The following is a 13,833-nucleotide window of genomic DNA, read 5'->3' as shown; positions in this document are numbered from 1 at the left end:
GGGTTAAACCCAGGGTCTCACACATGCTAAGCAGGCGTTCTACTGCTGAGCTATATCCCCAGCACCAGTTATTTTCTAGGAATAAGTACCAATCATTGGCTTTGGGACAGATCCTTTGTAGATGCATTTAGCTCCCCCCTGGTCTAATCTGTAGCACTGTGCCCTCTGGTCTCCTGGGCTACCACGTACCCCTTTGACCTCAGATAACGTCTAGGCCTAGACACCTAGTTTTTTAGTTTCCTAGCCAGCCCACCTCATGCAAACTTCCAGCACCATTAGCCAAACCTTGGATTCTATTTTGCCCAATTCTAGATAAATGCAATAATTTCATTTTTGCTGTTGTGACCACTGTTGAACCACAAAGAAAGGGTGGTTGTGGTTGATACTGTTTTGCACAGAAAGGAGAGATGTAAATTAAATCAGGGGATTCCTAGCCCCAATAATAAAGAAAAGCAGATGATTGCTACTGAAAAACAGAGATCAGAACTTCAAGAATCTCCTTGGCAAACCTCTCTTATCAATCAAAAGGAGCCAACAAGAAAAATAAACTAACATTTACTGGGTACTTACTATTGGCCTGGGATTCAGTTATATGTTTAATATTACCTACTTATTTTCATATCAGCCTGGCAAAGTCAGTATAATAATAAATTCTACAAAATATTCCAGACCCAGAGACAGCTGAGCCTAAGGTCACCCAACTAAGTAAAGAACTAGGCTTGAAGCCCAAGTCTAGGTGCTGGCACAGCTTTTCACTGCAAAGTTGAGAGGTGCAGATCTTAAAGGAGAAAAGCTGTCCCCCAGGACCCTGGTCAAAAAAGTCAAAAAATCTTACTTACTACTTCTATAAATCCTACACAGAAGCAAATTTATTCTAACCCCTTAGATTATCTAAATACATTTTGTGATTTTCATTAAAGCAAAATAGCAATTACGTACTTGAAATATTTATAAAATAAGTCAACTACATTTGAGGGAAACTGTAAAAGCATTGCAATTAAACAGATCTGCGCGCACTGCAGGGTGTTTTTGCTAACAAAAGAAGGAAGGAATAATGCTGCTAATAAAAACAATGATGATCTTGTTTAAATGTTCTAATAACTCATTTAGCACTGTTCTGAGTGGAACTGTATATTAGTAATTTCAAATAAAGTCTTTGATGAAAGATTAAATATATCTTCTCATTCTGTTCTGCAAAGCTAGTGATTCAAGTGGGCTAATTTGTTCTCTTTCTTCTAGTAAAATGTTTTAAGTGATCTATTAATGTTTTTTTTCTCTGCATATTGTAAGAGGAGCCAAGTGAATAATAATGAATAAGGGTGCTACAGGAAAGCAAGGGGGACCACACACACACACACACACACACACACACACACACACTCACACACACACAAAACACTGAATTCTCACTTGGACTCACAATAAAAAATGGGCAGATCTTGAATCTCAAAATAAGTAAATATTCATTCAAGAAACTACATTAAATAGAAACTAACAAAAAACAATTTCCTAGTCACCTTTAAAAAACACCATGCTGGGGATTTAACTCAGCGACACAAGCACCTACCTGGTAAGCATGAGGTCATGAGTTTGATCCCCTATACAAAACAAACCAAAAAACCCCCACCATGCTAATTAATCAAGTATAGGGGTGTTGATTTTAGAAAAGATAAATTATATATGTGTATTTATATATATAAAAGAATACATATATAGTAAGTATATACCCAAATATATATATATATATATATATATATTTCTTCAAGCAAAAATTAAGACTTGCTGATCAAACTGTAAGCTGAAAATTTTCAGTCTTGCACTTCAAACTTAACAATATACAGTATCTATAATGTTTCTAAGCCAATGTGGAGAAGTGTAGGCTATCCAATTTTAGTATATTTTGGAATGTAGGACAGAGAGGTTGTTTTGTCGAAGATTAAGATAACTACTCTGTAAAATGGTTAACCTAAAGCACACTTACCCAGCAGATCTGACTGGTCATTTAAAAATACACCTGATTAGAGGATTCCTTTAGATATGGAGACCTTCAGCTGAGGAGATGCACCAAAACGCTAAAAAGAAGCAAAATATGCACAGTACTTAATCACACTTTCAAAGGGTGACTCTCTGCCTCCAATCCAATCGAATCCAGGGACTGTGAAATTTCTAAAGAGAAAAATTACATTTTGAACAAGCACAGGGATCATGGGTAATCTATCTATTGCACATTCAGGTAACATAAAAACCTGCTCTCCTAAAAGCGATGTAAAACCACCTGCAAAGTGAAGAATTATCCACAAATAAGGTGCTAAGGACATCACCCAGAAGCGATAGTTTCCTCCATCGCCAATCAAACCAAAGGAAGACTCTAGCTCTTTAGAACAACTAGGCTATTGTTTGTATTACAAGGGTAAATTGAGGCTCTCTCCTGATGAAAAGGAAATACACATACGCCCCTCAAGATCTAAAACAATTCAGTCAGGATTTTTCTCCTGCCTCCGGTTAAGGGACCTCTGCTTCCCAAGCCTAGCTGGTGCAGTGTTGGTGTTTGTCTCCTTCAACATATCAGCTGCTTGTAGCACACCCAGCTGGGTCTTGACTACAATACTGATCTTGACTCCTACAACTTCTTCTCTCAGATGAGAGTCCCAGTTCACGCTTGGGTTCGCACACCTGGTTCTTGGAACTCAGCCCAAAACAGAGCATAGCATTGAAGACAAGGTCAAAAGCACGTGTTACATGGGTGATCTGAGAACAGAAATACCAAGTGTGTCTGATGTTTCATCTGGACCTTATGACACCCGAGATCAGCCAATTTGCACTTTATTGTTCTTTGTTATAGTTTTCTACTTGAGGTTGAAGAGATTTCTCGTGTGGGGTGGAATTGGAAGAGGGGACAATGAAGGCTATCATAGTCACTTAGTCACAGGAACACAGTTTATTCGCAAATGAGAAGTGTGATCGCGTGATTCAAGTCTGTTCTGAAGTTCATTGGTTTATTTCAATGCTTTCTCCTGAATTCCTTATGATTCCAAATTCTATATAAAGTCAACCTCTTGTTTTGTAATATACTCTTAATTTGGGGGTCACTGAGTTTCACCTCAGCTGAAGATAGAACAAAACAAATAGGTCGATATTACACAAGTGTGGTTTAGATTTAGATTACTTACAATAAAGTTAATGCTGATGAGAACTTAGGCCACAGCATGCTTGAGTGGAAGGGAAGAGGGCCTCATTCTGAAGAGCTGGGTTGGTTTGATCACATAGTAACTGCGACCTGAATCAAGATATTTGACCTCTCTGGAGTCAAGTGTTGAACACTTATGTGAGATCATATAAGAAAAATACTTTGGGCATCAAAAAGCACATTTTTTTAAAAAGCATTATTATTTTCAAGGCATGAATCCAGCAAGATAAAAAATTTAAATTATAATTTTTTATTATTGACATACAAGTAATCTGAGCTTTCACTTACAGGCAAAAACTGAGGACAGTGGTAAAGAATATAAGAAGTCATATTCAGACAAAATAGTCATCTTAGAAACCAAAGAGAGGGTGGTCCTTGGGAACACACATAGTATTATGGATGATAAGAGTGGAGGAAGAGCTTGGGATGCAGCAAGGGTAGTGTCCTTGGTGGCGAGGCCCTGGGTTCAACCCACATTACTAAATAAATAAACAATATGGTAAAAGAAGGTGGCAATATTCTTCTCCATCAAGGACAGACTTAAGAGTGGACGGGAGACAAAAATATCAGAAGGAAAATAAGGGTTAAGAAGAGTAGTTGGTTGGAAAGACAGTAAGAGATCATCAATCAACACTAACTCCAATCTCTAAGCCAGACACGTTCTAATGCAAGGTAATAAAAGGACTTCTCCGTTTGAGCTCAGAACCATCATCAATTACCTTTAAGGAGACACAGTCTACAGGAGAAAGGCCAGAATACTGCTCCAATTTTCAAAGAGGGGCTCTTTCCAGAAATAATGATTCACTGAGCTCGACATAAGTCCTCAGAAAATCCTACAGTGGATCATTTTAAATGACTTTTGAGAATAATTATATTACAGGCCAGTGCAAATAATATCAACCCTGACATTGTGAAAGTAAAATTGCATCTGAGAGAAGCTGCAAGGTGAAGTTGGTATAAAAATGTGGCAGGAAGGAGGAGAATATCAATATCCTCATCTCACTAAGTGGATGGCCAAGAGATTACGTCTGTAGACAATTGAAAAACAGAGGGTTAAGTGTATTATTCGGAGTTACAGAAGTAACCATCAGAACAACTGAAAATAGTGTTATGTTTATAATACAAAGAAAAAGAAAGAGGGGGTGATTGATGAGCTAAATTCACATCTTCCATAACAGAATAAAGTACCGGAATCTAGAATTCATACTAAGCACCTTCTTAGAAATGCAGGTGTTGCTGCCAAAAGAACTAAAAGTGGAAATGGTTAAATGTGGAGGCTCCTGATGAGTAGGGAGGACACAGTTGTGATGATATCAGTATAAGCCTTCGACAAGGTTTGTGTCTTAAGCCATGTTCACGAATTATGTAAGTATGTATGTACTTAGAAAAAGCTGCCATGAATTTCTAGGACATCCTATAAATTTACCCAAAGCAAATCCTCCTACACTACCGTAGTAGGAATTGATTTTATTTCTTTCTCTCTCACCTCACACAGTATTCAGGATTTATATGCACTCAACAACCATTTCTTGAAAGAGGGATAAATGACTTCTTAATTTCTGTCAGTGAATCTAGAATGGAATCTTTGCACAATGAAGAAACGTTTTGGAGACAATGTGGTGAGGCGATTGGTTTGGATAGAGCCAAGTCTTTCCAAGCCAAGAGCCCCGAAATCAGACGTTGGCCACATTTCTAGATCTGCCCTGCATTAAACAGGGACTTCTGAATCACTGCTACTACAACCCGCGGGAGACCATGCTCAGCACCCCTGCGGGGCTTCGTCTTCCCTGCACCAGATAGGACACTGGCTTCACAAAACAGGTCCACCCCCAAGGGGGAATTTCCCCACTGCATACACTGTGATACATTTAACCACTCAGCTTCTAAAAGGAGGCGTGGCGTGAGTCTTAAAAAGGGGGGAAACATCATTTTGTGTTGCACTTCTTTGCAATACCATGGCTCCCTGCTTGTAATTTGGTAATTAATCTGGCTTTGAGTTTCTTGGTTGTCAACATCGCTTAAAAGTAGGTTTCCATACCTGAAATGGACCATTCGGAACAGTTAACAAAAGAGATAAACACTACATCTAAATTCAAGGGCAGAAAGAACCAGTTTTCCAGGTTTAGCTGGCTCTTGAATGTATAACTTTGTTTAAGAAAATTCTCCACTATCTGGTGGGGTTTTTTTTTTTTTTTTTTTTTTTTTCCTGTTTAAGGACAATAGGAAGGAAATATGGTATCTATCTTGAACATAATAATTCATTCCTATTAATGCTAAATGGAACCACACTTAACAATTCACAAAAAAAAAACCTTATGAAATAACCTTTATTGAATATATCTTTGTTTGATACAGAACAATATCTCACTTTTAACTCACTCCCAAATATGACACCTTCTGTTTGGATTTAATGTGCTAATACACGCTTGAAAGAACAAGGCTCCGGTTTCCATGGAGGAAATTGTTTTTGAAATGAGTTTGGAGAGACGGACAGGTAATCTGGAGCAAAAATATCACAGGGGTGGGTAGAGTCTTAAAAATAAATTAATAAAAAGTAATTTCTGACAGCTATGTTACCTCTGAAGTAAAATCAAGTTACCACAAATGACTCAGCTCAAATAATGAAAAGAACTGGTCCCTCTCCGGAGCTCCCTGCCCGCCTGTCCCGCCTGTCACAGCACTGCCCCTCCATCGCTGCTCTAGGACTCAGGGCCGCATGCAGAGCTGGAGCTGAAGGATGGGACCGCATGACAGGAGCTAAGCTGAGCAGCTCTCCACAGCTAGGTAGGAAAGCTTTGCCGTTGGAGTTTCAATGTCACTGAGTGATAAATGATCCTTCTGAGATTTGCCACTGTTGTTAAACAGGGGTCTCCACAGGACCTGCCCCCACCTGAACTCCGCCTTTGTAATTAGTGCCTTTGGTCTCTATGCATGTATTTCATGGCTGACTCACCTATAAGCTAAGCAATAGGTACCCAAATTACAAGGCTATAAATCTATCAACCGTTGCCTGGAAAAAAGCTAGAGTGGCTTAGGAAGTCAGCAAGACGCTGACAACTGATCCTTACACAGAGCTTAGTTTTCTTGCCCAGACTTCCCCCTCCCCCAAATACAATTTGATATTGTATACATTCCCAGATATAAATCATGAGTGAATTATTGAAAAAAAGCCTGAAAGATTTGAATTATAACAACATTTTTTTTCCTAAGAAGTTTGAGCTGGATAATCTCCAAATAATCTTCATCAACACAGTACATTTGGAAACAGGCAAGAGCTCTTGATATGGAAAACAAATCCAGCCAGGCACCAACTGACTTGTTCTCAAGCTATCATTGTTTTGCTTTATCTGTCCAAGTGGGTGTCAGCTACTAAATCCTAAAAGGAAAGTCACTAGGTGAGATGCCGCAAAATGTAACATTACAGGTCAAAAAGAACAAAATCAATAAGAATCACCATCAAGGGGGCTGGGGATTTAGCTCAGCGGCATAAGAGCCTGCCTTGCAAGCAGGCAGTCGTGAGTTTGATCCCTGGTACCGATTAATTTAAAAAAAAAAAGGAATCACCATCATTGCATAGTTTTTTTTTTTTTAATTGGTACTGGGCTTTGAACTCACGACTGCCTGCTTGCAAGGCAGGTGCTTATGCCGTTGAGCTAAATCCCCAGCCCAAGAACTACCATCATAATGAAGGTCATTGATACTAAACAGAAACCTAGTGTTAGCACTTTCCCAATTTGTACCTCTAATTTATTTTCCATCCCCAAACAAGGCTATGTGTATTTGACTTTTTTTTTTTTTTTTTTTTTTTTTTTGATGCAGGGTCTCACTAAGTAGTTCAGGCTGACCTAGAACTCACTATGTTGCCCAGGCGAGCCTTGAACTCTGGATCCTCCTGCCTCAGCCTACCGAGTGTTAAGATGACAGGCATGTGCTACCAGGCTAGGCTTTTTATTTGCTTTTTAAAAGCTGTCCTTGTCCTGGTTCAGAACTTCTAACATTCAGGCAAAAGTTTCCTCTTTTCCTAGGCACACTGCCTAGATCAAGACAGGCATTCAATTAAGATTGTGGAATGAATGATCTCACTTAATCAAGTTGCAGCTTGAGCCAGTACTCATAAAGATGAGAAGCACAGGTAAGAGGGAGTTGTGGGTGAAAGAGAGCAAAAGCCAGAAAACAAAGGCATTGTCAGAAGAATGGCGGAGGACATTTAGACGGGAATCCTTTTCTGAAAACTATAAGAGGGCTGTTGGTAACATTTACCAATTCAGTGGATAAGAGGGAGAAGGATGAACTTTGCCCTGAGAGGTAAAGAATAGAAAGTTGGTGCCAAGTTCTGGTTTAGAACAGAACCAGTTTTACAAAGGTCTGTACAGTTCCTCACGACATAGGTTCATTAACTGATGATGGTGAATCAGCACCAGACTCACAATTGTTCTTTCCTGCGTGTTTGCTGTCACTGTTGCCAAGTCACAGAGAGTTCAGGTACCCAAGGTGGGAGGCCTGTGCTGCTCAGGTCAGCCCCAGGGGTAGGCTTCCTGCCTCTGCACACCCAGACCTCCCCCACTGCTGGAATCATCTTGGGCCACAGTGATGAGTCAGATACCGCTCTGCTGGCAGTGGGGTGGAGTTGCAGGGTCCTGCAGACCTCAGACAGATGAGATGGGAAGAAAGCTGGCCTCAGTGTCAAACGAGATCATCAGAGTCAATGTTTGCAGAGAGCTGTGCAGGTGATTCTTCTTACCATAGTAACCCACCTCACCAAGGTAACAGGAGCCCTCTATGCACAGCCTACTGACTTTGTGGGAGCAAGTGGCAAATCTGTTGGCAAAATACATTCTCCTTGGCCAGTTTGGTGCTTAGTCCTCCAAACCACTGTCTCTCCTTTTAAACATGTCCTTCTTCTGTGAACTGAAAATTTTCTTGAAGACATGGAATGGCACACTTCCTAACTGAAGAATATGTCCATTTCCTTGGATTGGTCTTACTTAAATCTTTCATAGAGGGCTGTAATGAATCTTTTTTTATTGCTAAGTAGGACTGGCCCAATGGAATCAGCTGTCCAAAAGGACAGCTGCTTTTTTTCTTTTCTTTCTTTCTTCTTTTTAAAGACAGGATCTTGCTGTGTAGTTCAGGCTGGTCTTGAATTCACCATGTAACCCAGGCTGGCCTCAAACTCATGACAATCCTCTTGCCTCAGCTTCCTAAGTGCTAAATTTACAAGTGTGCCACCACACCTGGCTGGTCCCTGCAACTCTCTCCTACAGAGAAAGTAAAATTGAGATCACAAGAATGTAAATCTAGTGCGGATTTCCTTTGAACCAACTTACAATCTTTCCAGATATACTCAAGAATGGTAGGAGCAGGCAGGAAGTTGCATAAAATTAATAGACTGTTTAGACTAAATGATGAAACTGGAGCCCAGAGTGGCAAGGTGACTTGTCTGAGTGTGGTCTCCAAAGACCCTTTGTGTGAGTTCAGTCTTAGGCCTATTATTAGGAAGATATTAGAAGGGTGGGACGTGTCATAGGTGACATAAAATCTGCTGTTTCACATCTGTGAACCAGGAGTCAGTGTCCTGCCCGTGGGCTCCTTAGAAGGGTTAAATGAGTGACTATGTGATCAGTTCTCATCACAGTGAGAGGAACTCAGAACAACTGCCATTGTTTTCTTGTAGACTCAGGATCCTTTCCTAACTTTTCAAACAGCAGACCGTAAAAACCAAACACAGAAGGGAGACAGCCCCAGGGAGCTGGAAAACAAGTTGTTCATATAAAGCCCCTGCCCACCCAGTCTCCTTCCTCCTTTCTGATCTTTTTGGCCAGGCTGCAGCATCTTTTCCTATACCTTATTTTTGCCAACAAGGGCCAAACGCTTACCCTGGGGTGCATCTTCTCAGCCACAGCCTTACTGGTCACCCCCAATGCGAGGATGGTGAGTTCTCCACCCAGTAGCGCAGCTTTCCTCCCGCATCGTCCCATGGGAGTGGCCCCCAGGTTGTGAGAAACAGTCCTACTGATACAGGGGAAAGAAATGCCAACCTGCTAGATGTCAGCCAGAGTTTGTGTTCTCTAAAATCAAAGAATGAATTTTAGGAACGACAGAAGTTAAAAGCAGAAAGAAAGCGTCTATCTGAGAGAGAGAGACAGAAGGGGTCCCAAGTGGGTTGCCAGAGACTCTGTCTTTTCTAAGGACTTTTGTAGAGTAAAGCCACAAAGAGAGGCAGGTCTAAGGTGGACAAACACGGGAACTCACAAAGTGGGCATGATGTGGGATAGGACTAGGGCCAACCAATAAGATTAACTGCTCAGGTAAAACTGATTAAATCGGGGACAGATGGAGAAGCAAGTCACATGGTAAGGGACATGCTTAAAGAACAGTGACTCTTCCTGTAAGGAGTTGAAATGGTGACTCCTGGCTTCCATGGTCTATCAAGGTGATAGACACCTATACCGAAAATCAATTCCTGATCCTTATCCTAAGAAAGTATGTGGGTACATTTGATTTATCTTTTGTCTTGAGGTCTGGCCCACAGCAGAGGTGTCTGTCTCCCCGACAGTTGCAAGGTATCTGATCTTCTGCACTGGCTCCTTCGAGGGCCCAGCCCTGTAAGACTGTCTATAATATTTCTATCTAACTCAGCTGCCTATAACAGTACCTTGGGTGCAGAACAGGAACACAGCAGGGCTATTCTGAGTGCCTTGGAACAAATGAGGGTGAGTGTGGCTCCTCCCAGAGGACTCCTCGCTAAAGCTTGGGAGCCCAGCAGGCGCACACAGGCATGATCAAGACTTTACAAGGAGACGGTGAATTCGTGACCCCCTCAGGAAGGAAGCGTCTGGCTATTTCTAACGTCCTGAGTAGGGGGTTGGGGTGGTACTGGTACAAATTTGTAAAATGTTAAAGAGTAATTGAAAGAAATAGGAGGAGACCAGGAAGCAAAATGAACAAAATGCTTGATATGTCCACGCGCCAACGAGGAGGTGAGGTGTGAGGAGAAGTCTGTCACAGTAGCCAATAAACCAAGAGGGCCAAATGTTTGGCTTGAATAACTCAGAATCTGCTCCTCGCCTGCACAGCAGAGTTTGGCAGTGAGTCAGCAAATCCAGCAACAGAAATCCTTTTTCAGGAGCCACAGACAGTCCATTTACATACGTGCGCAAGCACACACACACAAACACACACATGCACACAGAATCTCTCATAGATATACCCTTCATCAGCACAGAGAAAAATACAGCATTGCTCATGAGATTGCCAAAAGCCCTGTGTATCACTGAAAATTATCAAGGCCTATTTGCCAAGAAATCAAAAGGCTTTCTTAAAGTAGCATTTTGAAAATTCTTTGAGGAAAACGCCACATGTCCTCTGACAATTTCTCCTATCCCCTTCTTTTGTTAAAAACCAAACAAAAACACAAGGACATAACCCAAATGTTCACAGTGGCTCTGTCTGGATTGTGAGATCACAAGGTATTTTTTCCCTTTTTTTCTTTGTAAATTTGTGTTTCCTAATTTTTCTTCAATAAACAGGTATTATATTTCTAGTGTGTGTGTGTGTGTGTGTTTTTTTTATTTTTTTGAGACAGAGTCTCACTATGTAGCGCAGGCTGGCCTTGAATTCATGGTGATCCTCCTGCCTCAGCGTCCTGCATGCTGGGATTACAGGCATGCACCACCATGCCTGGCTTATATTTCTAATGTTGAAAACAATATAACGAAAAGATACATGCAAAGCAAGCAAAAGCAGAAACTTCTCAGTGAGCAGCTTTGTTGTTTTTTGATGTTCAAATGACACCTCAATGAACCAACAACTATTAATGACAGGCATGTCAAGAAAAGCTAAGACCACCAGAGAAAGGTAAGCAGGGTTTTGTGAACACAGGGGAATCATAGAGGTGGTTTTGGCTTTTGGAAATGCTAAAACCCACATTGTGATCATGCCAGGTAAAATGTCACACTGAAGAGCTCTGCAGGACAGCGGTGACTGTCAGGCTTGTTAGCAACAGGAGCCCCCAGATGCTGTAGGTCCTGGGTACGCCCTTTGCTACTCAGTGGGAATTTTCCTTTTTGCAAAGATACTCTCAGTTTTCACACTACACATGAGGTAAAGTGCTAAAGAATTGAGTGCGGATGGAGGGAAGTTCATGTAATTGAAGCCAGTGCTGCCTGGTAATGTCATTTTTCAAACTGAAAACCACTTGGTTGTAGGCATCACCAGGCTACAAAACAACTATGCATTCCCAAGTCGCTAAGCCTCTCCTGCCTGACCCACCCATGCAAAATATTCCCAAAAGACCTATTGAAGATGCTCATCATGGTTTCATGTAACATCTTCCTCTCTTGTTCCTGGCACTCTTGATATTGAGGAAACCACAACTTTCAGAAACTTTGGCCTTTCCTTTTAAAAATGCATTTGTAACTGGACAAACCTTTCCAGAGTTAGCTTTGTCTGTAGGTTTTCAATTCAGAGTCATCGGTGTGCACAAACTACATTTCTTTTATACCTGGTGATATCAGCTTCTGTTGTCAGGTCACAGGCCTTTAGCATGCAAGAGATGAGCAACAGTGACCCAGTGATCCCAACACACGTCTCATAGTTCAGGCATGTCCTCACCCCAGGCAGCTGGGGGGTGGCGGAAGAAACGGGGATTTGGTAACTGGAGAGTTAGTCTGCAGGAAGGAGGGAGACCACAGTCCACAGGGCAGCATTTGAAGTGAAAAGGACATATTTGGGTTCACATCTGGTGTCATGTCTCAGGGTGGGGCATCAGGTGTTATGAACAGGTGGGAGACAGCCATGCACCACTCACCTGGGGCCACTCTCAACGTGAACCTGGTTTCCAGTAGTGCTAGCATTATCTGAATCAGCTAACTGGTGTCCAGTCCATCTACACCCTTAACTGTCCGCACAGGGTTTGCAGTCACACCCCTGAGACCCAGCCCTGCGGTGGAGGTCCTGCCTCTAGCTCTACTGGCCGCTCCTTCCACGACTTGCCTGCTTGTATCCTACGTCTCGGTCAGTTTTTCCCCCGAGACTCCAGCATGATGGTTCTATCACATGTGGCCTCAGAGTGAGCTAGGGGCAGCTGATGCGTGGGCTTGAGCCCCAGACCATGTGACCTTAGGCAAGTGATTTGTGAACTTCTGCTTTCTTATCCATAAAATGAGAGCGATGAGAGTTCCTTTCCTCTTAGGGCTGTTATGTAAATTAAATGAATCATTGAATGAAGAGTAGAGCGCCTGCCCCATGGTGAGTACTCTGTGTGTTTTAGCAGTGATGGTAAGGAAAACATGGAGGATGGATTTTGGCCACACTGGCCAGCCACACACCTGGGACCCAACCATACTACAGTGCTTCTAAACCACAGGCCATTTGTGTTAACCACAAGGTGCTGGGAGGATAGTAACTCCAGGGCACAGAGGCGAGGGACGCTGATATCCATCCTGCAGAGCACAGCACAGCACCCCCACAGCAAAGTCATCCAGCCTAAAGCATAAAAGTGCTGAGTGGGAGATGCTGGTGCTCTCCCCCTACTCGCTGGCCTTGGTGACTGTGGGGGTCCCTAAGCCTCACCCCTTCAGGACTAGCTCGTCCACTGTCTCCTGAGCACCCACCTGTTGGATTCTTTGTCAAATGGACAACAGGCTTCATCTCCTTGTCCCGAGTCCATGACAGCAGGGGAAGAGAGAGTGACCGTGCCTTTCCTCTGACCAGGCACTGTCGAGAAACTGCTTGCTGCAGGGCCATGGCCGAGAGCCACATGAAAACAGGCACAGCAGCCGGGCAAGTGTTCCACTCAAGCTGGCTCCACACCAGGCCCGCCAGTGAGTCACCACCACATGCTGCTGCCTCTCGCCATGACCTTTCTTTATCCCTTCATTAGCTGTAAATCTTCAGGAGCAAAACAGCAGAGAACAGACTGGGAAGGCCCTGGCAGAATATCACGCCAGGCGAATGCCCAAATCAAAATTCAGAGTTAAAAACCCAGGCTCTGAATGAATGCCAAACACAGCAAACCAAGGCTCCCCTGAGCTGTCCCTGCAAACCAGAGAAGTGGACAAACAGAACCCTGTCTCTTAACATAATTCAAAGCGCGTGGCAACCCTGGAGCATCCTCTCCAGGAGAAGGAACAGATGTGTTTAGCAATACCCAGATGGCCAGGGACAAACTGAAGGACCTGTGTAATGTTTGCCCATAATTCACACTTGCACCAAGCCACATTGTACCCCTAAAGAAATCTCCCTTGTGTCCATGACTCCTCTATGTCAAACAGAATTAATATTAAGTGTCCCAGGCAGTGTTGTAAGAAACAATTAACATAAGATATTAAGTACCGCTTTGGCTTCAAATAAAGCAGAACTGGCTTTTTGGTCTCTGCCTGTCTGAAAGCAAACCATCCCACTGGGGAAAGGACCAGGGAAGGGACCGCTGGCTTCTATGCGGGAAATGTGCAGTCATCTTTTTAAAAATTGGATTTAGTGCTAGGCGTGGGCTCATGCTGGTAATCCCAGCACTCAGGAGGCTGAGGCAGGAGGATCATTGCGAGTTCAAGACCAGCCTGGGCTACAAAGTGAGCTCAAGGCCAGCCTGAACTGCATAGCAAGATCTTGTCTCAAAAAGACAAAAAAAAAAAAAAAAATGGATT

General features: G+C 42.6%; 1 long non-coding RNA gene across 1 annotated transcript in view; it reads right to left on the bottom strand.

The window, feature by feature from the left end:
- LOC106029187 (uncharacterized) overlaps window positions 1–13,195 on the bottom strand; it is a 28,759-nt gene extending 15,564 nt beyond the window's left edge. Inside the window, exons 1-2 of the long non-coding RNA XR_001202855.2 lie at window positions 12,802–13,195; window positions 1,982–2,072 (exon numbers count right to left, since the gene is read on the bottom strand). This is a non-coding gene — a long non-coding RNA (uncharacterized LOC106029187). The remainder of the gene's footprint in view (window positions 1–1,981; window positions 2,073–12,801) is intronic.
- Between the last annotated feature and the right edge of the window lie 638 nt (window positions 13,196–13,833).

This window comes from Cavia porcellus, unplaced genomic scaffold (assembly GCF_034190915.1).
Source record: "Cavia porcellus strain 051 isolate PalLab524CR breed Dunkin Hartley unplaced genomic scaffold, mCavPor4.1 scaffold_14, whole genome shotgun sequence".
Taxonomy (NCBI): Eukaryota; Metazoa; Chordata; class Mammalia; order Rodentia; family Caviidae; genus Cavia; species Cavia porcellus.
This window is presented reverse-complemented; position numbering and strand designations above follow the sequence as displayed.